Source organism: Pteronotus mesoamericanus, unplaced genomic scaffold, assembly GCF_021234165.1.
Source record: "Pteronotus mesoamericanus isolate MK-2021 breed Mesoamerican mustached bat unplaced genomic scaffold, CSHL_Meso_final scaffold_36, whole genome shotgun sequence".
NCBI classification, from domain to species: Eukaryota; Metazoa; Chordata; class Mammalia; order Chiroptera; family Mormoopidae; genus Pteronotus; species Pteronotus mesoamericanus.
In genome coordinates this window covers 24,232,162-24,257,880 of record NW_026555313.1, presented here as the reverse complement: position 1 = coordinate 24,257,880, position 25,719 = coordinate 24,232,162, and positions in this window count along the sequence as shown.

Genomic DNA, 25,719 nt, shown 5'->3' with positions numbered 1-25,719 from the left:
TCACTATTTCTCGTCCATCTAACGTCACATAAGCATGCTTCTTCATTCATTTTCCCCTCTAATAAGGGTCTTCTTTCTTTTCTGTCTTTTATAAAAAAAGACTAGTTGGGTGAAATACCTTGGTTATTGCTGTACTTCTCCAAAAAAGCTCCTATTTGTTTACTATTCATTTGTACTTTAAATCCCATAGAATCCTCTCCTGTTGTCTTACTCCATTTTGCCTTCTCCTGGCTACTGATCAGTTGAGTGAGGAGTTTTATTTCATTGTTTTCTCTCTCCATTTTTTTTCCTTCCCCCGCCCCTGGGTTTTACTCCTTATTATTATTAGTTTGTTTCCCCTATCCTCTCAAAATCATTTTTATTTATGGTAGACATCTCATATTCACTTTTCACTTTTCTACAATATTTTTATTCCTGTTCCACCTTTATTATATTTCATTCAATGTTGTTGCTATCAACCCTGCAATGTTATTTCTGCAATTTTACTCCCATTGGTTCAGTAACATTTCAATTTTAATTCAAACCTCATCCTATACACTTCCCCTTTTATACCCCAATGTTCCCATTCCCCTTTTGTGTCTTACTTATGTTATAAATTTTGTCTTCTCCCTTTCTTCACCTAGATTCTATCCCAACTCTTATCAATTCTCCTACTTATTACCATGCGATAACATTTTCACCTCTTTTAGTCATCTCATATTCCCTTGACATATCCTATAATACCTGCATTCTCTCTTCATCTTTATTAATATTAATGCAATGCAGATGAGATCGCTGATGTGGTAGTGGAGTTCTTTTTTCTGGCACAGATTTGGTTGTCTGGTAACACTGTTTTGTTAAACAACACCTATACAATAGCATACAAGGCAAGGTTGGAATTGCAACTTCCAGTAAGCTCACTGGAGGGGAGAACTGACCAAACAAAGAAGCTACCAACAAGTAAAGTCCAAGTACAACAATAGAGCCTATCCAAATGGAAGAAAAGGCAACCCTAGAGCATCCAGACAATGAGATCAGAGACCACACAACTGAGACCCCCAGAACCCCTACCACAGAGAGTCACCAAAAGAAGACAACAGGCAAAGGAAAGCATCTGGAATTGCAAAAATAAACAAAAAGAGTTACCTAATATGAGGAGACAAAGAAAGGACCCACAATTGAAATGAATAGAAGAATCCCCAGTAAAAGAGCTAAATAAAATTGAGTCAAGCTATCTACCAGACATAGAATTCAAAATAATGGTTATAAAGATGCACAAGGAATTCACTGACTACTACAAGGAACTGAGTGGGAACTACTACAGCATAAAAAGGGAAATAGAAACTATAAACAAGAACCAGGAAGAAATGAAGATACAATATCTGAAATAAAAAATACATTTGAAGAAATTACAAGCAGACTGGATGAAGCAGAACACTGAATTAGTGAGCTGGAAGACAAGGTAGAAAGAAAATACCCAGGTAGGGCAGGTGCAAAAAGAGAAAAAAAAAGACTCAAAAGATATGAAGATAGCTTAGGGAACTGTAAGACAACATGAAATGCAAAAAAATTCAAATCATAGCAAATGAGGAGGAGAAAAGGAGAAAAGAATAGATACCCTGTTTGAAAAAATAATGACATAAAACTTCCAGAACCTGGAAAGGGGAAAAACCATGCAAGTTCAGGAAGCACAGAGAGTCACAATCAAGATGAACCCAAAGAGGCCCACTCCAAGAGACTTCATAATTAAAATGTCAAATTTTAAAGACAAAGAGAGACTCTTAAAGGCAGCAATGGAGAAACAGAAAGTAACATACAGGGGAGCTCCAATAAGGCGAGCAGCTGATTTCTCAGCAGAAACACTACAAGCCAGAAGGGAATAGCAAGAAGTATTCCAAGAAAAGAAAAGCAAAGGCCTGCAACCAAGACTGCTCCCCCCAGCGAGGCTCTCAGTTAAAATGGAGGGCAAAATAGTGAGTTTCCCAGACAAAACAAGGCTAAAAGAACACACCTCCACCAAACCAGCACTGCAAAATATGCTAAAAGCACTGCTTTAAGAAGATGAAGATAAAGAGCTAGAAAGAGAGGAACTACAAGTACAAAAGGGAGAAATGGCAATGAATAAGCACCTATCAATAATAACATTAATGTAAATGGATTAAATTCTCCAATCAAGAGACATAAGATAGTTGAATGGACAAGAAAACATGAGCTGAACATATGCTGCCTACATGAGACCCATCTCAGAACAAAAGACCTACACAGACTAAAAGTGAAGGGTTAGAAAAAAATATTTAGAACCAATGGACAGGGAAAAAAAGAGCCAGGGTAGCAATACTTATATAAGACAAAATAGACTTCAAAACAAAGACCATACCAAAAAAAAAGAAAAAAAGAAGGACATTTCAAAATAAGGAAAGAATCCATCAAAAAGACAGAAACATTGTAAATACATATGTACCCAATGTAGGAGGACCCAAATATATAAGGAAAATCTTAGAGGACTTCAAGGAAGATATAGACAGCAACACATTGATAGTAGGGGATTTTAACACACCGCTGTCAAGAATGGATAGATCTTCCAAACAAAACATCAACAAGGACATTGTGGGATTGAACAATGCATTAGATCAATAGACTTAACAGACATATATATAACCTTTCATGTCCAAAAAGCAAAATACATATCTTTTTGAAATGCACATGGGATATTTTCAAAGATAGATCACATGATAGGACACAAAACAAGCCCCAAAAAATTCAAGAAAATTGAAATTACATCAAGCATTTTCTCATTCTCCAAGGGTCTGAAACTAGAAACTAACCTCAAGGAAAAAACTCAAAAACATTCAAACTCATGTAGACTGAATAGCATGCTACTAAACAATGAATGGGTTAATAATAAGATCAATGGAAGAAGTCAAAAAGTTCCTGGAAACAAATGAAAATGAACACTCAACCTATGAGACATAATAAATGCAGTCCTGAGGGAAGTTCATAGTGATACAGACCTACCTAAAAAAGATAGAAACATACTGAAAACAATCTGGTACTGGCACAAGAACAGACCCGTAGACCAGTGGAACAGAATAGAAAGCCCAGAAATAAGCCCAGGTCTCTATGGACATCTAATATTCGACAAAGGGGGCAGAAGCATAAAATGGAGCAATAACAGCCCCTTCAACAAATGGTGTTGGGAGAGCTGGACAGCTACATGCAAAAAATTGAAATTGGATCATCAGCTGACACCATACACAAAAATAAACTCAAGATGGATCAAAGACTTAAATATAAGTTGCAACACCATCAAAGTCCTCAAGGAGAACATTGGCAGGAAACTCTCAGATATCCCACGCAGCAATTTTTTCACTGATATGTCTCCTAAAGCAAGGGACATAAAGGAAAGAATAAACAAGTGGGACCTCATCAAAATGAGAAGCTTCTGCACAGCAAAAGAAAACATCAGCAAAATGAAAAGGGAGCCAATAGTATGGGAAAATATATTTGCTAATGATACATCAGATAGAGGTTTGATCTCCAACATATGTAAAGAACTCACTCGACTCTACTCCAAGAAGACAAACGATCCAATCAAAAAATGGGCAAAGGACCTGGGCAGATGCTTTTCTAAGGAGGAGATACAGAGGGCCCAGAGGCATTTGAAAGGACGCTCAGCATCACTAGCCATCAGAGAAATGCAGATCAAAACCACCATGAGGTACCACCTCACACCGGTCAGAATGGCCATCATAAACAGATCCACAAACAACAGGTGCTGGTGAGGCTGTGGAGAAAAGGGAACCCTAGGACACTGTTGGTGGGAATGCAGACTGGTGCAGCCACTATGGAAAGCAGTGTGGAATTTCCTCAGAAAGCTGAAAATGGAACTGCCTTTTGATCCAGCGATTCCCCTGCTGGGAATATACCCTGAGAACACCAAAACGCCAATACAAAAGAACCTATGCACCCCAATGTTCATAGCAGCACAATTTACAATAGCCAAGTGTTGGAAGCAACCTAAATGCCCATCAGTAGATGATTGGATCAAAAAATCATGGTACATATACACAATGGAGTACCACGCAGCAGAAAGAAAAAAAGAAGTACTAAACTTTGCGACAGCATGGATGGAACTGGAGAGCATCATGCTAAGCGAAATAAGCCAGGGGGCGAAAGACAAATACCATATGATCTCACCTATAAGCGGAACCTAACCAACAATGCAAAGATGCAAGATAAATATGACCAGCAACCCTGAAAGGAAAAGAAATCAACAGAGACAAGAGGGAAGGGGGGGCAGGGAAAGGGAAGGGAAGGGGAAAGTCAAGGAACATATAGCAAGGACTCATGGACAAAACCAAAGGGGAAGAGCTGAGGGAGGGAAGGAGGGAGGGGGCAAGGGAAAGAGGTGGGGGGGAGGCAGAGACAAATGTATTTAAAAAGTAAATTAAAAAATGTATATTTGGACTATAAAAAAAATAAAGAAAATAAAAAAGATAGAAACATGTCAAATAAACAACTTAACCCCACATCTACAAAAACTGGAAAAAAAAAACAACAAACAAAGCCCAGAGCAAGTAGAAGGAAGGAAATAATCAAGATCAGAGCAGAATGAAATGACATAGAGATGAAAAGAACAATTCAAAGGATCAGCCAATTCAGAAGCTGGTCCTTTGATAAGATAGCTAAAATTGACAAGCTTTTAACAAGACTTATCAGAAAAAATGGAGAGGACCCAAATAAATAAAATCAGAAATGAAAGAGGGCAAATAACTATTGCCACCACAGAAATATAAAGGATTGTAAGAAATTACTATGAGCAATTATATGCCAAGAAATTTGAAAACCTCGATGAAATGGACTGATTCATAGAAAAGTATAATCCTCCAACACTGAATGAAGAAGAAGCACAAAGCCTGAACAGACCCATTACAGCTGATGAAATTGAAGCAGTAATCAGAAAACTCCCAGCACACAAAAGCCCTAGACTTGATGGTTTCACAGGAGAATTTTATGAAAGAGCTCACCCCTATCTATCCCAGGCTATCACAGAAAAATCCAAGGAGAGGGAAGACTTCCAAACTCTTTTTATGAGGCCAGCATCATCCTAATCCCAAAACCTGATAAAGACACAATGAAAAAGAAAGCAACAGGCCAATATCACTAATGAACATAGATGCTAAAATCCTCAACCTGATATTGGCAAACCACATCCAGCAACATATTAAAAAGATCATACAACATGACGAAGTGGGATTCATCCCAGGGATGCAAGGATGGTACAATGTTCACAAATCAATTAATGTAATATATCACATAACAAAAGAAATTACAAAAACCACATGATCATATCAATAGATACAGAAAAAGCATTTGATAAAGTACAGCCTCCATTTATGATAAAAAACACTCAGCAAAGTGGGAGTAGAGGGAGTATACCTCAACATAACAAAGGCCATATATGAAAATCCTACAGCCAACATCAAACTCAATGGGCAAAAACTAAAAGCTTTCCCACTAAGATCAGGAACAAGACAAGGGTGTCCACTTCACCACCTCTATTCAACGTAGTATTGGAAGTTCTAGCCATATCGATCAGACAAGAAAAAGAAAAAAACAAGGCATCCAAATTGAAAGGAAGAAGTAAAACTATCGTTTGCAGATGACATGATAGTGTACACAGAAAACCCTGTAGTCTCCACCAAAAAACTACTTGACCTAATAAATGAATTTGTCACAACAACAGGATACAAAGTCAACATTCAGAAATTGAAGGTATTTTTGTACACCAACAATGAAATATCAGAAACAGAAATCAAGAAAAAAATCCTATATTCTATAGCTACAAGAAAACTAAAGCACCTAACATGAAGGAACATGTATAAAAGATCCATGATCAAAGACAACAGGGGTGGGTGGGGCAGAGGATTGAATGTGGGAGGTGTCGAGGGTAGGATGGGGGGAGAGTAATGGCTGGAGAATGGGGACAACTGTTATTGAACAACAACAAAAAAGAAACAAAATAAAATATAACATAATAAAAATAAATTTTAAGGTGAAATAAACAGCTCTTCAGGCAAGATATTTAAAAACCTAAAGGAGTTCATTACCACCAAACCAGCATTGCAAGAAATATTAATGGGTCCTCTGTAAGAAAAAGAAGAAATAGAGGAACATAGGCATAAAGAATAAAAATGCCAATAAAAAGTACTTATAAATTATTGTTATAATCTTAATAATAACCTTAAATGTAAATGGTTTAAATACTTCAATCAAAGACAAAGGATAGCTGAATGTATGAGAAAATATGAGCCATATATATGCTGTCTACAAGAAAACTCCCTCAGAAGAAAAGATTCACACAGGTTGAACACTGAAGGGGTAGGAAAAAATATTCCATGAAAATGGAAACAAAAAAAGCTGGAGTAACAATATTTATATCTGATAAAATTGATGTCAACACAAAGGTCATAACAAGGCACAAAGTCATTATTTAATACTAAAGGGATCAATCCAAAAAGATGATATAACCCTGGTAAACATTTATGCATGCAATATAGTAACAACTAAATATATTTTTTAAAATCTTGGTGGACTTTAGGGGAGAGATTGACAGCAATACAGACATAGTAGGAGACTTTGACATCCCACTAAAATCAATGAATAGATCTCCCAGACAAAACATCAACAAAAAAACAGTGACCTTAAATGACACATTAAATCAGATAGATTTAATTGATATTTACAGGTTGATTTTTTCATCCCAAAGCAGCAGAATATACATTCTTCTCCAGTATACATGAAACATTCCAATGTTAGGACACAAAATGTCTTAACAAATTCAAAAACACTGAAATTATATCAAGCATTTCTTTGGATAACAACAGCATGAAACTAGATATAAACTACAATAAAAAAAATTTAGCCTTGGCTGGTGTGGCTCGGTGGATTGAGTGCTAGCCTGAGAACCAAAGGGTCACTTGTTGGATTCCCGGTAAGGGCACATGCCTGGGTTACAGGCCAGGTCCCAGGTGGGAGGCGTGTGAGAGGCAACCACACATTGATGTTTCTCTTCCTCTCTTTCTCCCTCATTTTCCCTCTGTCTAAAAATAAATAAAACCTTTTAAAAAACTATCAAGTACAAAAAAAATTAACACAGAGGATGAACAGTATGTTATTAAACAATAAATGGGTTGCCAGTGAGATCAAGGGAGAAACAAAAAACTACCTGGAAACAAATGAATATAAACACGTAACAATTCAGAATCTATGTGACACAGCAAAAGCAGTCCTGAGAGGAAAGTTCATAGTATTACAGGCCTACCTCAAGAAGAAAAAAAACTTCAAATAAAAAATTCAGCCCTGAATCTAAAAGAATTATAAAAAGGACAAGAAAGTCCTGTGTCAGCAGAAAAAGGAAATAATAAAGATCAGAGCAAACATAAATGGACCTTTGTTTAAAAGGCTCATGTCAGGAGGAAGATGGCAGAGGATTGAATGGGAGTCACACTGACCTCCTCCCAAGACAAAACTGAAATTGCGACTAAATAGTGGAGAAATCACCTGGAAAACAATGGAATGATAGAGGGAGAGGAGCCTTGGAGCCATGGACAGACAGTGGAACCAACCTTCACACATCCCAAAGGGTGAGAAGTTTGGTGGAGGCTTGAGAGGGTGGGCTGGGCACCCATGGGCACCAGCACCATAGGGACATTGAAACAGCCAGTTAGCTCCCCCTGAGAAGAACAGGGTCTGAACCATAAATAGGGACCCTTAAACTACAGCACGTGAAACAAGGAAAACACACAGACCAAACGCAACCGGGAAAAGCTTAGGGGCGCTCTCTGCCAGAGACAGGCAGCTGGGGATGCAAAGAGACATATAAAGGGCCAATGCAAAAATTTGCAGTGGCAGCCATCCTCCTTGATCTCTGGGTAGAGGCAGCAGCAGAGTGGGCTGGTGCCTGGGAAAAGATTGGTGAGGAAGTCTTTGTGAAGAGAACTGAGATGGTGGCCAGCGGAGCCCCAATGATAACTCACCTCCCACTCTGCAGCTACCATCTCCCTCAGGCATAAGGGAATCAATTAACCTGCCTTTTGTGCACTCCGCACACAGCTTATGTGTGTGTGGCGGGGGGGTGCCTAAGTGCACACAAGCTGAAAGAAATAGAGGATCCCTGGCCAAAGGGGTCACACAGCTGCATAGAGCCTTGACGAGAGACCAGAGATGGAGGCATTGGGGAAAGACTGGGAGGGGAACTGGGGAGTCCCGACCCCCTCCCCATTCCATAGTCTCCATTTTGCATAGGCAGGGCATGCCCCCAAAGAGGCAGAAGCAGGCGCGCCCAGAAGCCAGGCGGCCTGCGAATACAATGCGGTTCGCAGAAATAGTGGATCCCTGACCGAAGGGAACACAGTACTGCCCAGAGACCCTTGAGGAGAGACTGGAGACAGAGTTGTTGGGGAAAGAATGGGAGGGGGAATCAGGGAATCCCAACTACTTCTCCTTTCCCTAGTCTCCATTCTGCACAGACAGGCCACGCCCCAAAGAGCCAAAAGCTGAAAGCACACAATAGACAGCCCAAAACCACCCAATGCAGGCACACGCGCACACACACACAACACACACGTGCCGAGTGGCCGGCGAGGGTTGGAGAGCATGTGTGTGGATCCGCATGGGCTGGCAAGAGCTCCCGCAGGTTGGCGCCCAGGGGGCCTGTGAGGGAGTGCACAGATCAGTGAGGGCAGGCGTAAACTGGCCCGCGCAGGTCAACAAGTGCAGACCAGTCTGCTGAAATAGTGGATCCTGCCCGAAGGGGTCACAGAGCTGCCCAGAGACCCTGGAGGAGAAACTGTAGACAGGATTAACTGGAGAGTTCTGGAACTGACTTCCTCCCATTTCCATAGTCTCCGTTTTGCGTGGGGCAGGCGACAGGCCCGAAGAGCCAAAAGCAGGGAAAGCACACAAAAGAACACCATAAACTGACCAGTGCCCGGGTGTCTGCCAGGCAGGGGGCCAGATGAGTGCGTGATGTCACAAATAACTGCCTCCAGGCTGGGGCAAGCAAGCGCAAGCCCAACTGGGCGGGGGATCCTGCCAGCCAGGGAGCATGCTCAAGAAGCCTGCAGGAGAGTGCAGAGCAATCCACAGAAATAGTGGATCCCGGGCCAAAGGGGTCACACAGCTGCCCAAAGCAGGAGTTGGACACAGACATTAGACTCCTGGAAGGCTCAAACAAATGACTCAAGGCCATATAGGCTCAACAACTGAAATCATCAGAGGCAGGCCCAGAAAGAAAAGTAAAGAAAAAATAAGTAAATAAGTAAATAAAAAGACTTGCCTACTACCATAGATGTTTATCCAAAAAACAGGAAATATAGATGGATCAATTGGACCAGAAGCAAAAACTAATTAATTGATTAATTAATTAATTAATTAATTATTAGACTCTAACAGAAATGGGAAGAAAAGAAGTTCCCCCCAAATGAGTGGAAAAGGGGGCTCCCCACAGAGAGAGCTCAATGAAATAGAGGCAAGGGAACTATCAGATATTGAATTCAAAACAATGGCCCTAAGGAAGCTCAAAGAGCTGAGCCAGCTCAAAGAGAACTCTAAGAAACTGCAGAGAAACTATCAGGATCTTACAGTAAACTGTATCAACCTGGAAAAGGACATAGAAACTATCAAGAAGACACACGAGGAAATCAAGAATACCATTTCTGAATTGAAAAACACAGTAGAAGGAATTCAAAACAGACTGGATGAAGCTGAGGATTGAATCAGTGAGATGGAGGATAAGGTTGAAAAAAGCTCCCAGAAAGAACAAGAAATGGAAAAAAAGACTGAAAAAAAAAAATGAAGAGGCATTTAGGGAAATGCAGGACAACCTGAAACACAATAATATCTACATAATAGGAATACCCAGAAGGAGAAGAAGAGGGACAAGGGATAGAGAACCTCCTTGAAAAAGTAATGATGGATAATTTCCCTAATTTGAGGAGTGAAAAGGTCTCATGGATTCAGAAGGCACAGAGAGCCCCACTCAAGAGGGACCCAAGGAGGTCCATTCCAAGACACATCATCATTAAAATGGCAAATATCAAAGACAAAGAGAGAATCCTCAAGGCAGAAAGGGAGAAGGAGAAAGTAACATACAAGGGGGCCCCGATACGGCTAGGAGCTGACTTCTCAACAGAAACACTACAAGCCAGAAGGGAATGGAAACAAATATTCCAAGTAATGAAAAGCAAAGGCCTACAACCAAGGCTGCTCTACCCAGCAAGGCTCTCAATTAAAATAGAAGGGGAAATACGGAGTTTCCCAGACAAAAGAAGGCTAAAAGAATACATCTCTACCAAACCAGCACTACAAGATATGCTAAGGGGACTGGTTTAAGAAGATGAAGGAAAAGAGTGAAAAAGAGAAAAACACAGGTACAAAGAGAAAAAATGAATAGGTTTCAATCAGTAAGAACTCTCAATTTAAATGAACTAAATGCCCAGATCAAAAGACACAGGGTAGCTGAACGGATAAGAAAATGACCCACACATATGCTGCCCACAAGATACCAACCTCAGAACAAAAGACCTACACAGATTGAAAGTAAAGAGATGGAAAAAAAAAATATTCGAAGCCAATGGACAAGAGAAGAAAACAGGGGTTGCAATACTTACATCACACAAAATAGAGTTCAAAACAAAGACCATAAAAAGAGAACCAGAGGGGCACTTTATAATACTTAAAGGAAGAATCTATCAAGAAGACATAAACATTATAAACTTATTTGCACCCAATATACGGGCTCCCTAGTATATAAGGAAATTGTTGGATGACTTCAAAAAACATATAGACAGCAACACACTGATAGTAAGGGATTTCAACACCCCACTGTCAAAAATGGATGAAGCTTCCAAACAAAACATCAATAAGGATATTGTGGAGCTGAATGATGCACTGAATCGAAAAGACTTAATTGACATATAAAGAACCTTACATCCCAAAGAAGAAAAGTACACATTCTTTTGAAATGCTCATGGCAATTTTTCAAAGATAGACCACATGATAGGATTCAAATCAAACGTCTGCAAATTCAGGAAAATTGAAATAATACCAAACTTTTTCTCAGACCACAAGGGCTTGAAACTGGAAATCAACCTCAAAGAGAAACTTCAAAAACTTGCAAACTCATGGAGACTGAACAGTAGACTATTAAACAATGAATCGGTCAATAATGAGACAAGGGAAGAACTCAAAAAATTTCTGGAAACAAATGAAAATGAGCATTTGGACTGTTGTCCAAAACTTATGGGAGACAGCAAAGGCAGTCCTGAGAGGGAAGTCCATAGCAATACAGGGTTACCTAAAAAAGATAGAAACATTTCAAATAAAAGACCGAACACTGCAACTTCAAGAACTGGAGAAACAACAAATAAATCCCAGAGCAAGTAGTCGGAAGGAAATAGGCAAGATTAGAGCAGAACTGAAGAAAAAAAAGAATAATTCAAAGGATCAAGCAATCCAGCAACTGGTTTTTTGAAAAGATAAATAAAATTGACAAGCCTTTAAGCAGACTCATCAGGAAAAAGAGAGGGCCCAAATTAATAATATCAGAAATGAAACAGGAGAAATAACAAAGGATACCACAGAAATATAAAGGATTGTAAGAAACCACTATGAACAAATATATGCCAAGAAAATTGAAAACCTTGATGAAATGGACAAATTCTTAGAAATGTATAATCTTCTAACACTGAAGGAGGAAGAAACAGAAAGTTTAAACAGACTGATAACAGCTGGGGAAATGGAAGCAGTAATCAAGAAACTCCCAGCACACAAAAGCCCAGGGCTGGATGGTTTCACAGGAGAATTTTACAAAACCTTTAAGGAAGAGCTCACCCCTGTCCTTCTCAGACTACTCCAAAAATTCAAGGGGAAGGAAGACTCCCAGACTCTTTCTACAAGGCCAGCATCACCCTAATCCCCAAACCAGATAAAGACCTTAGAAAAAAGAAAGAGAAAGAAAGAAAGAAAGAAAGAAAGAAAGAAAGAAAGAAAGAAAGAAAGAAAGAAAGAAAGAAAGAAAGAAGGAAGGAAGGAAGGAAGGAAGGAAGGAAGGAAGGAAGGAAGGAAGGAAGGAAGGAAGGAAGGAAGGAAGGAAGGAAGGAAGGAAGGAAGGAAGGAAGGAAGGAAGGAAGGAAGGAGGGAGGGAGGGAGGAAGGAAGGAAGGAAGGAAGGAAAGAGGAAAGGAAAGAAAGAAAGAAAGAAAGAAAGAAAGAAAGAAAGAAAGAAAGAAAGAAAGAAAGAAAGAAAGAAAGGAGGGAGGGAGGGAGGGAGGGAGGGAGGGAGGGAGGGAGGGGGAAGGGAGGAGGAAGGGAGGAAGGGAGGAAGGGAGGAAACTACAACCCAATTTCGCTGATGAACAGAGACACTAAAATCCTCAACAAAATATTGGCAAACTGCATTCAGCAATACATTAAAAAGAGTATCCACCATGATCAAGTGCGATTCATCTCAGGGATGCAGGGATGGTTCAATACATGCAAATCAATAAATGTAATACATCACATAAACTAAAGGAAAGACTAAACCACATGATCATCTCCACAGATGCAGAAAAAGCATTCAATAAGGTACAGCACCCATTTATGATCAAAACACTCAGCAAAATGGGAATAAAGGGGGCATACCTCAACATAACAAAGGCGATATGTGAAAAACCTACAGCCAACATCATACTCAACAGGCAAAAGCTAAAAGCTTTCCAAATAAGATTGGGAACACGACAAGAATGTCAGCTTTCACCACTTCTATTCAACATAATATTGGAAATTCTAGCCACAGCAGTCAGACAAGAAAAAGAAATAAAAGGCATCCAAATAGGAAAGGAGAAAGTAAAACTATCATGATTGCAGATGACATGATAGTGTACATAGAAAACCCTGTAGACTCCACCAAAAAACTATTCAACCTAATAAGTGAATTTGGCAAATTTGAGATATACAGTCAATATTCAGAAATCGAAGACATTTTTGACCACTAACAATGAAATATAAAATTTAGACATCAGGGGGGAAATCCTATTTTCTATAGGAACAAGAAAAATGAAGTACCTAGGAATAAACTTAACCAAGGACGTAAAAGACCTTACACAGAAAACTATACAATACTGAAGAAAGAAATTAAGGAAAAGATAAATAAATGGAAGCATATATTGTGTTCATGGATTGGAAAAATTAACATCATCAAAATGTCCATTCTACCCAAAACATAGATTCAATGCAATCCCTATTAAAATACCAATGATGTATTTCACTGGTATAGAACAAACATTCAACAAATTTATATGGAACCATAAACGACCCTGAATAGCCACAGCAATTTTGAGAGAGAAGAACAAAGTAGGAGGAATCAATACCTGACATCAAACTATATTAGAAGGTTACTGTAATCAAAACAGTCTGCTACTACCATAAGAACAGACACCCAGATCAATGGAACAGAATAGAGAGCCCAAAAATAAAACCATGTGTCTATTGTCAATTAATAATTCAGAAAGGGGGAAGAAGCATAAAATAGAGTAAAAATACCTTCTGCAACAAATGCTGTTGAAAGATTTTTTTTTTGTTTTGTTTTGTTTTGTTGTTTTTTTTAATTTATTTACTTTTTAAATACATTTGCTTCTGCCTCCCCCCCACCTCTTTCCCTTGCCCCCTCTCTCCTACCCTCCCACAGCTCTTCCCCTTTGGTTTTGTCCATGAGTCCTTGCTATATGTTCCTTGACTTTCCCCTTCCCTTCCCTTTCCCTGCCCCCCCTTCCCTCTTGTCTCTGTTGATTTCTTTTCCTTTCAGGGTTGCTGGTCATATTTATCTTGCATCTTTGCATTGTTGGTTAGGTTCCGCTTATAGGCGAGATCATATGGTATTTGTCTTTCGCCCCCTGGCTTATTTCGCTTAGCATGATGCTCTCCAGTTCCATCCATGCTGTCGCAAAGTTTAGTACTTCTTTTTTTCTTTCTGCTGCGTGGTACTCCATTGTGTATATGTACCATGATTTTTTGATCCAATCATCTACTGATGGGCATTTAGGTTGCTTCCAACACTTGGCTATTGTAAATTGTGCTGCTATGAACATTGGGGTGCATAGGTTCTTTTGTATTGGCCTTTTGGTGTTCTCAGGGTATATTCCCAGCAGGGGAATCGCTGGATCAAAAGGCAGTTCCATTTTCAGCTTTCTGAGGAAATTCCACACTGCTTTCCATAGTGGCTGCACCAGTCTGCATTCCCACCAACAGTGTCCTAGGGTTCCCTTTTCTCCACAGGCTCGCCAGCACCTGTTGTTTGTGGATCTGTTTATAATGGCCATTCTGACCAGTATGAGGTGGTACATCATGGTGGTTTTGACCTGCATTTCTCTGATGGCTAGTGATGCTGAGCGTCCTTTCAAATGCTTCTGGGCCCTCTGTATCTCCTCCTTAGAAAAGCATCTGCCCAGGTCCTTTGCCCATTTTTTGATTGGATTGTTTGTCTTCTTGGAGTAGAGTCGAGTGAGTTCTTTATATATATTGGAGATCAAACCTCTATCTGATGTCTCATTAGCAAATATATTTTCCCATACTATTGGCTCCCTTTTCATTTTGCTGATGTTTTCTTTTGCCGTGCAGAAGCTTCTTATTTTGATGAGGTCCCACTTGTTTATTCTTTCCTTTATGTCCCTTGCTTTAGGAGACATATCAGTGAAAAAATTGCTGCGTGGGATATCTGAGAGTTTCCTGCCAATGTTCTCCTCAAGGACTTTGATGGTGTTGCAGCTTATATTTAAGTCTTTGATCCATCTTGAGTTTATTTTTGTGTATGGTGTCAGCTGATGATCCAATTTCAATTTTTTGCATGTAGCCGTCCAGCTCTCCCAACACCATTTGTTGAAGGGGCTGTTATTGGTCCATTTTATGCTTCTGCCCCCTTTGTCGAATATTAGATGTCCATAGAGACTTGGGCTCATTTCTGGGCTTTCTATTCTGTTCCACTGGTCTATGGGTCTGTTCTTGTGCCAGTACCAGATTGTTTTGAGTATAGTAGCTTTGTAGTAGAGTTTGATGTCCGGTATTGTGATCCCTCCTACTTTGTGTTTCTTTCTTAAAATCGCTGCGGCTATTCAGGGTCATTTATGGTTCCATATAAATTTTTGAAATGTCTGTTCTATTTCTGTGAAATACGTCATTGGTATCTTAATAGGGATTGCATTGAATCTATAAATTGCTTTGGGTAGTGTGGACATTTTGAGGATATTAATTCTTCCAATCCATGAGCACAGTATATTCTTCCATTTATTTGTGTCTTCCTTAATTTCTTTTTTCAATGTTGTATAGTTTTCTGCATACAGGTCTTTTGTGTCTTTGGTTAAATTTATCCCTAGGTACTTTATCTTTTTTCGTGCTATATCGAATGGTATATTTTTTCTGATCTCTCCTCTTCTATTGCATTGCTGGTGTACAAAAATGCCTTTGATTTCTGAATGTTGACTTTGTATCCTGCTGTTTTGCCAAATTCACTTATTAGGTTGAGGAGTTTTTTGGTAGAGTCTACAGGGTTCTCTATATACACTATATGTCATCTGCAAACAATGATAGTTTGACTTCCTCCTTTCTTATTTGGATGCCTTTTATCTCTTTCTCTTGTCTGACCGCTGTGGCTAGGACTTCCAATACGATGTTGAAAAGAAGCGGTGAGAGCGGACATCCTTGTCGTGTTCCCGATCTTAGTGGGAAAGCTTTCAGTTTTTGCCCGTTGAGTATGATATTGGCTGTAGGTTTTTCATATATGGCCTTTATTACGTTGAGGAATGCCCCATTGATTCCCATTTTGCTGAGTGTTTTGATCATAAATGGGTGCTGTACCTTGTCAAATGCTTTTTCTGCATCTATCGAGATGATCATGTGGTTTTTGTCTTTTCTTTTGTTTGTGATGTATCACATTTACTGATTTCCATATATTGAACCATCCCTGCATCCCTGGGATGAATCCCACTTGATCGTGGTGGATAATCTTTTTAATGTATTGCTGGATGTGGTTTGCCAATATTTTGTTGAGGATTTTAGCATCTATGTTCATCAGCAAAATTGGCCTGTAGTTTTCTTTCTTTGTAGGGTCTTTATCTGGTTTGGGGATCAGGGTGATGCTGTCCTCATAGAAAGAGTCTGGGAGTCTTCCCTCCTCTTGGATTTTTTGGAATAGTCTGAGAAGGACAGGGGTTAGCTCTTCCTTATATGTTTTGTAAATACTTCTGTGAAATCATCCGGCCCTGGGCTTTTGTGTGCTGGAAGTTTCTTGATTACTGCTTCAATTTCCCCAGCTGTTATCGGTCTGTTCAAACTTTCTGTTTCTTCCTCCTTCAGCACACAAAAGATTATACTTCCCTAAAAATTTGCCCATTTCATCAAGATTTTCAAATTTCTTGGCATATAATTGTTCCTAATAGTTTCTGATGATCATTTGTATTTTGTGGTGTCAGTTGTTATTTCTCCCCTTTCATTTCTGATATTATTAGATTGGGCCCTCTCCCTTTTTTTCTTGATGAGTCTGCTTAAAGGCTTCTCAATTTTATTTATCTTTTCAAAGAACCAGCTTCTGGATTGGTTGAACCTCTGATTTGTTCTTTTTGTCTCTATGTCATTCAGTTCTGCTCTAACCTTTTACTTGCTCTGGGATTTACTTGTTGTTGTTTCTCCAGTTCTTGAAGTTGTACTGTTAGGTCTTTTACTTGAAATGTTTCTATCTTTTTCAGGTAAGCCTGTATTGCTATGAACTTCCCTCTCGGGACTGCCTTTGCTGTGTCCCATAGGTTTTGGACTGTTGTCTGTTCATTTTCATTTGTTTCCAGAAATTTTTTGGTATCTTCCCTTATCTCATTATTGACCCATTCATTGTTTAATAGTGTATTGTTCAGTCTCCATGAGTTGGCAAGTTTTTGAAGTTTCTCTTTGAGGTTGATTTCCAGTTTCAAGCTCTTGTGGTCCGAGAAAAAGTTTGGTATTATTTCAATTTTCCTGAATTTGCTGAGGCTTGCTTTGTGTCCTATCGTATGGTCTATCTTTGAAAAACTGCCATGAGCATTTGAAAAGAATGTGTATTTTTCTTCTTTGGGATGTAAGGTTCTATATATGTCAGTTAAGTCTCTTTGATTCAGTGTGTCATTCAGCGCCACAATATGTTTATTAATGTTTTGTTTGGAAGATCTGTCCATTTTTGTCAGTGGGGTGTTGAAGTCCCCTACTATCAGTGTGTTGCTGTGTATATCTTTTTTGAAGTCATCCAACAATTTCCTTATATACTTGGGGGCTCCTATATTGGGAGCATATAACTTTACAATGTTGATGTCTTCTTGATAGATTCTTCCTTTAAGTATGATAAAGTACCCCTCTGGGTCTCTCTTTATGGCCTTTGCTTTGAAATCTACTTTGTCTGATACAAGTATGACAACCCCGGCCTTTTTCTCATGTCCATTTGCTTGGAATATTATTTTCCATCCCTTTACTTTCAATCTGTGTAGGTCTCTTGCTCTGAGGTGGGTCTCTTGTAGGCAGCATATGTGTGGGTCATGTTTTCTTATCCATTCAGCTACCCTGTGTCTTTTGATTCAGGCATTTACACATTCACATTGAGAGATATTACTGATAGAAACTTACTCATCTTTTCTCTTTGTACCTGTGTTCCTCTCTGTCTCATTCTTTTCCTTCATCTTCTTAAACCAGTCCCCTTAGCATATCTTGGAGTGCAGGTTTGGTAGAGATGTATTCTTTTAGCTTTCTTTTGTCTGGGAAACTCCATATTTCCCCTTCTATTTTAATGGAGAGCCTAGCTGGGTAGAGCAGCCTTGGTTGCAGGCCCTTGCTCTTCATGGCTTGGAATATTTGGTGCCATTCCCTTCTGGCTTGTAGTGTTTCTGTTGAGAAGTCAGCTCCTAGGCGTATCGGGGCCTCCTTGTATGTTACTTTCTCCTTCTCCCTTGCTGCCTTGAGGATTCTCTCTTTGTCTTTGACATTTGCCATTTTAATGATGTGTCTTGGAGTGGACCTCTTTGAGTCCCTCTTGAGCGGGGTCCTCTGTGCCTCCTGGATCCATGAGAGCCTTTCTCTCCTCAAATTAGGGAAATTTTCCATCATTACTTTTTCGATGAGGTTCTCTCTTCCTTGCTCCTCTTCTTCTCCTTCTGGGATCCCTATTATATAGATATTATTTTCTTTCAGGTTGTCCTGCATTTCCCTAAATGCCTCTTCATTCTTTTTGAGCCATTTCTCCATTTCTTCTTCTTTCTGGGGGTTTCTTTCTACCTTGTCCTCCATCTCACTGATTTGATCCTCCGCTTCATCCAGCCTGCTTTGGATTCCTTCTACTGTGTTCTTCAATTCAGAAATGGTATTCTTCATATCCTCTTGTGTCTTCTTGATAGTTTCTATGTCGTTACCCAGGCTGATATAGTTTTGTGTAAGATCCTGATAGTTTCTCTGCAGTTTCTCATAGTTATCTTTGAGCTGGTTGAGCTCATTGAGCTTCCTTAGAACCATTGTTTTGAATTCAGTATCTGATAGTTCCCATGCCTCTATTTCATTGAGCTCTCTCTGTGGGGAGTCCCCTTTTCCACTCATTTGAGGGGAACTTCTTTTTCTTCCCATTTTTGTGACAGTCTGTTAAGTATTTTTGTCCTTTACTTTTCTTTCTGGGCCTGCCTCTGATGATGTCTGGTGTTGACCCTATAGGACCTTGGGTTGTTTGTTTGAGCCTTTCAGGAGTCCAATGCCTGTGTCTGACTCCTGCTTGGAGCAGGTCTGTGACCCCTTCGGTCAGGGCTGCGCTATTTTTTGGGATCTCTCTGCACTCTAACGCCGGCTCCTTGAGTGCACTCCCAGTGCGGCAGGATCCCCCACCTGCCTCGGCTCGCATGTACTTGCCCCAGACCAGGGGGCTTATTCGCGACCTCACATACTCATTTGGCCCCCCTGGCTGGCGAGCTCCACGGCACTGGTCAGTTTAGGTTCTTCTATTGTGTATTTTCCCCGCTTTTGGCTCTTTGGGTGCATTGCTTGCCCTTGCCAAATGGGGACTACGGAAATGGGAGGAAGTCAGCTCCAGGACTCTCCAGTTAATCCTGTCTCTGGTCTCTCCTCCAGGGAGTCTGGGCAGCTCTACTAATTTTGTGGGCCGCTCCGCAATCGCGGGTGGGCCGGTCAATTTACGCCTGCCCTTGCCGCTCTGTGCACTCCCTCGCAGGCCGTATCCATGCCCATCTGTGGGAGGCCTTGCCGGCCGGTGCCGAGACAGACTCTTTTTAAAAAATTCTTGATACTATTACAGATGTCCTCCCACTTTCCCCTTTGGTCTCCTTTTACCTAGTCTCTGGCCCTCCATCCTGGCCTTCACCACATCATTGTCTGTGTCCATGGGCTATGCATATATGCATATATGTTCTTTGGCTAATCTACTCCAGTCCCCCTCCCTTTCTTCCCCACTGAGATCCTTCAGTCTTTTCCGTGTAACCATGCCTCGCGTTTTATTTTGTTCATCAGTTTATGTTGTTCATTATTTCCAGATATGAGTGATCAGTCTTTCTTTGACTGACTTATTTCACTTAGCACAATATTGTCCTGGTCCATCAATGCTGTTGCAAAGTGAAGAGCTCCTTCATTTTTTGTGCTATGTAGTATTCCATTTTGTAACTGTACCACAGTTTTTTTTATCCACTGATGCACACTTGGGCTGTTTCCAGATCTTGACTACTGTAAATAATGCTGCAATGGGAATTCTGGTCAAGATGGAGGCATAGTCAGATATGGCTGGCTTCTTTGGAAACCACATCTAAAATACAATTAAAATATAGAACAACCATAACTCAGAACCACCTGAAATTCAGTGGAATCAAAGTCTGACAACTACGAAATTAACTTGATATGGAAGTCTGACAACTACGGAATTAAAGAAACCACATCCATCCAGACTGGTAGTAGGGGTGCGGATGCAGAACAGGCTGTTCCCTCAGCCACGTGTGGTGGATAAAAATTTGGGAGGAATATCTTGGCAGCGAGGAGTCCTACCCCCACACCAGGCTCCCCAGTGCAGGGTTCCAATGCCAGGAAGATGTCCCCACATCTTCTGCCTGCAAAATCCAGCGGGGATTGAGTCAGTGAAAGAAACTGCTGGAGCCACAAGCAGGTCCTCTTAAAGAACCTACACATGGACTCTCTTACTCAGACTTACTCACTCTGAGCTCCAGTATGGGGGTTGCAGCTTGAAAAGTGCCCGTGGCATGCAGGGAGAAACTGAAGTGTCTGGCATCAAGGCGAGCAGAGGCCATTGTCCCTGTTCTAACCGCTCCCCGCACCCCACAGAGCCACAGCACTGGAAAGCTGGTGCTATATCTGAGATCCATCAGCCTGGCTAACACTGATTGAACCACCTTGGAGATCCGCCAGAGACTCTGCCCCACCCAACTTATGGGTCCACCCAAGCTGCTTTTCCATAGGAATGTCTGGTCTTGGCTCATGCTTCACAAATCCCTAAATCCTCTCAAACAAGCAACAGCTGGCTTCATTGAGCCCCAGACCTGGCACTGGCAGCAGCTAGCTTACGCTTGCAGCTTGGCTTCGCCTGGGTATCTCCAAGCCCAGCAGAAGTAGCAGTCATTTCAGATTGCATTATAGCTCAGGCAGGGTGCCCCGGGCAAAACACGGGTTGAGGCTGACCTTGGCCTGCACCTCCCTGGAAACCCCAGGGCCAGCACACCCAGTGGACAGCTACAGACCATGTCGGAGCACCACCACCCTGCCCCTGCACCGCTGATCCCCCACAGAGGGCAGAGGTTGGTGGTAAGTGGTCACAGCCAATCCTTGAAGCTGACTGGCCTGGGTAAATCCCTCCCATTGATCTGCCAACAGCAATCAAGGCTCACCTACAGGAGGAGGGTGTGCACAGGCCACACAAAGGGTGCACCTAGAGTACCCAGCTTGGGTGATAAGGGGAGGCTGTGCCACTGGACCCTACAGGGCACCTACTACATTAGGCCACTCTACCAAGACATGGCGTCAAAGCAGCAAACACAGGAAGGCTGCCAAAATGAGGAGACAAAGAAGCATAGTTCAAATGAAAGAACAGGTCAAAACTCCAGAAAAAGGGCTGAACAAAATGGAGATAAGTAATCTGTCAGATGCAGAGTTCAAAACACTGGTTATAAGGCTGCTCAAGGAACTTAGTGAGGGCCTGAACAGCATAAAAAAGATCCAGTCAGAAATGAAGGATACGCTAATTGAAGTGAAGAACAATTTACAGGGAAACAGCAGTAGAGTGGATGAAGCTGAGAATCAAATCAATGATATGGAACATAAAGATGCAAAAAACAACCAGTCAGAACAAGAAGAAAAAAGAATCCAAAAGAAAGGATAGTGTAAGCAGCCTCTGGGACAACTTCAATAGGCCCAACATTTGCATCATAAGGGTGCCAGAAGGAGAAGAGAAAGAGCAAGAAATTAGAAATCTATTTGAAAAAATAGTGAAAGAGAGACTTCCCTAATTTGGTGAAGGAAATAGACATACAAGTCCAGGAAGCACAGGGAGTCCCAAGCCAAGATGGATGCAAAGAGGCCCACTCCAAGACACATCATAATTAAAATGCCAAAGGTTAAAGATAAATAGAATCTAAAAGCAGCAAGAGAAAAACAGTTAGTTACCTACAGGGGAGTTCCCATAAGACCGTCAGCTGATTTCTCAAAAGAAACTTTGACGTTTACAAGGGACTGGCAAGAAATATTCAAAGTCATGAAAAGCAGGGACCTACAGCCAAGATTGCTCCACCCAGCAAAGCTCTCATTTAGAATTGAAGGGCAGGTAAAGAACTACTCAGACAAGAAAAAACTAAAAGGATTAATTATCACCAAAGTATTATTATATGAAATGTTAAAGGGACTTATTTAAGAAAAAGAAAACCAAAATGATGGACGATGAAATGGCAAAAAATACATATCTATTGACAATTGAATCTAACAAGCAAACTAAGCCAACAAGAAGAAGAGTCAGAGTCAGGGATGTGGTGAGTGTTTTGATGGTGCCAGATGGAAGGGGGGCAGTGGGGGAGATGGGTGAAGAGGTGAGGGAATTAGGAAGTACAAATAGGTAGGTACAGAATAGCCATGGGATGTAAAGCACAGTATAGGATATGGAGTAGCTGAAGAACTTATACGCATTACCCATGGACATGAACACTCGTGGGGGCATTGCCTGAGGGAGTATGGTGTGCTGGGTGTAGGGGATGAAGTGAGAAAATCGGGACAACTGTAATAGCATCAATAAACTACAATTTTAATAAATAAATCAATACATCTTTTATTCATTAACCATGTTTGTTTCAGCTGTTCTTGCTTGAACTGGGTCAATTCCTTTCTGCCTGATTATAAGAACTAGATGATTGTCCGTCCCCTCTAAAGAGCAGAAAATCAAACCAATGACCCAGATCAAAGACTGGTTGACAAGATGGTCCAAATAAGACACAAGTTTCTGTCCAGGTGCCTTAATTCTTTCTTGGGATATCTATAAATAAAAGGACTGTTTGTCCAAGCCTTGTGATCAGCCTTACCCCCTACATTCAACAGTACATAATGACTCTCTACTATGTGCCAGGCACAAGCCAGAGGCAGGAGGTTCACTGGCATAAAAAGAACACATTTCCTGTTTTTGTGTACTTACTATACCGGCAATAAACTTTATCACATTTGTTTCAGTTGGTTTGGCAGCCCACAGACATCTTTGCTAAGTTTAGGAGTTTCCAGCCTCATGAATCACATCTTCCCAAAGTAGGAATCAGAAACTTGATTACTCAGCCTCTTCTGCAGCAAGGGCAAAGACATTTAACTCAGTCTCCACCAATAAGATTTCCTCTTAAGAGACTTCACTCTGGAAGGGAGGCATCTAGGTAAAGAGGCAATGCATCAAATCCATTGTGTTGGCAAAGGTGAATACGGAGATATTCAGCTTTGGGTTAAAAGTGAAAGCAAGATTGTGTTTCTGGTCCAAAAGTGCAATCAGTGGGAAGAGGCAGTGGCAGCAGGTGGTGTCTGACGGAACAGCAGCAGTGGCTGCATTTTCCCCCATCAGTCCAGTTCTTGTACAGTGTAGCATCATGCTGGGAACCTTGGCCTCAAGTCTGGTTCTCCAGAACTAACTCAGGATTACATGAGGTACCCAGTATTTTTCTAACAGATTCCTTTGCCTGCAAATCAGTCAGTCATTTTTGTTGCTTATGGCCACAAACTCTGATAAAGAAGCATTCCCCATCCTTGACGAGAGTCACTCATTTGGAAAACCCACTCTGAGTGGCCCCTCCCTTGAATTCCCCCAAGCCCAGTCACTTTGTTCACAATTCTTTCCAGTAGTCTTCATGGAGGAATGAGCCCATGTGAGCCTCTATTACTGCTCCACCTCCACAACACATATGTGTGTGCACACATGCACACAAAACCCTTAGCTCACTGGGACTTGGGACCACACCTTTTTTATCATTACATCCTCAGATCTAACTTAGGACCTGGATCGGAATAGGTGCTCACTAAGTTTTTGTTGCTATGTGATCATTGCCATTGTCTTCATTATTGACCTCAAAAAGCCCAGCAATACCCAACTCTGGATAGAGCAGCATACATAGACAGTAGCTCTATCTCCTTCCTATATTCTGAAGAATCAGCTATCAGATTTACATCCATGGCTCCAGGCACTACAGTCCCCACCAAAATGTCTCCTAAAATACCATGGGACTGCCTTTTGACACTTGTCCCATTTCCTAACCACCCTTGACAGGTTTGCATTTATTCCTTTCATACAGCTGGTTCCTCTCAGTATTGGCACCCCACCCACACACCTCTGGGAAGATATACATCCTTAGAGATGCAGACAATGTCCCAAAGGCCCCTGGAGGGATATGTCCATATGGGTTATATTGTCGACCCAAGTGTGTCCTTCATCCTGGCCAGCCCTACACATACATGTCCACTCTTCCCTCCTCTGCAGCAAGAGCCAGAGGAAATGGAAAAACTTCTGGAATCAGTTTCACACCCTTGGGCATGATAAACAACCAAGAAGAGAACTGAACCTGCTAAGTAATACATCACTCCCTGAGAAAAAGGAAGCCTAGCTTCAGATGTTCTCTCCACATCTACCTTTTCTCCATTCATTGCTCTACTTGGAGCAGATTCACACAAGCATGAGCTGCAGCTTCCTGGGCCCAAAAAAGACCTGCACTTTCACCTCTCCGGGGCAGCATATAACCCCTCATCAGTTAAGGGCCTGCATTGGCCTGGGCAGTCCCAAGACAGAAAGCACCTGGCCCATTGCCTCAGCCAGGAATGCCACACTTCAGATGGAGCCAGGCCACCTGGATGCAAACCCCAGCCCATTTCTCACTATCTATATGAGCTTGGATTAAATGAGATGTTTGCAAAGGGCTTAGCAGGGTGCCTATAATAACCATAGCTGCTGCTGGTGGTGATGGTGGTGGTGGTGGTGGTGGTAGTGGTGGTAGTTGTTGTGGTTGTTGTTGTTAAGACTCCCTGTAGTCAAGAAATTCTTTGTTCATCTAACCTGAAACCTTCTCATTGCATTTTAAGACCATTCCAGTTTATTCTATTTCCAGTGGCCATAAACTCAGCAGTTCCCAGTATGATGTGGTAGGGAAAGTACTGGTGCTGGAAGGAGGAGAGCTATGTTCAAAGCCCATCTCAAATCTGCTGGCCATTCTTCTCTTTATATCCAGTCAGCCTAAGATTCTAAACATATGATTACTAGCTGTGTGGACATACAGACATCACTGCTTATCTGAGCCACAGGACACAGCATCTTTGTTTGTACAATAGGAAAAGTACTATCCCCAAAAGTCATGGTAGGGATGAAATCAAATGCAGTAACATATAAGAGAATGCCTGGGGGGCAGGTGATCAGAGATGATAGTTAAATCTGGATCTGCTCAAATTCTCAAAAAGTGAGGCTCGGTTCCCCAAGCTTCCTCCACCTGAAGACAAATAATGACCCCATTTCTACAACATTTCCTATTTCACGTCTAACTCAGCAAATATCATGTTTCTTCAGCCTGAGGAGCACTTATTCAATGGTGAAAAACAACATCAGATTTTACCAGAAGTGAGTAAAATCCTTGAAGCTCTCCATAGTAAATCCGATGTCTGGGAAAGGACTAGTGACTCTAACAGCTGATATGTGCACCACACTTTGCAGTTAACAAATGGGTTTCCATTTAGTATCTTATCAAATATGTTTCACAGTTAAGTTTTGCCAAAGGGGAAACTAGCTCAAAATATGGAACCAACTTCCCTAAAGTGGTAACAAAGAATGTGAAATCACCTGTAACAAGTGTCTTTCCACTCCCTCAGTCACTCTGGCCCCTGCCAGCATGTCTTCTCATGCCAGCCTCTCTTATAAATCTAGCTCAAGACCTGCCACAATGCCTAGTGCAGAGTAGGTTACCAATAATAAATCATCCAATCTAATTCTCAAATTTAATTCAACCATTTCATTTTACTATTGGGGAAACTGAGGCAGAAAGAGAAGATGCGAGTAACCCAAGGACACACAACTGCACAGTGATGCATGGTGATGTCAGAACTAGAAGAATCCACATGATGATGTGGTCAAGGCCCTGTCCGATCCGTGTCTGGTAATTAAAGCCAAGGTCTCCCACTTAGACCTCAGAAGAAG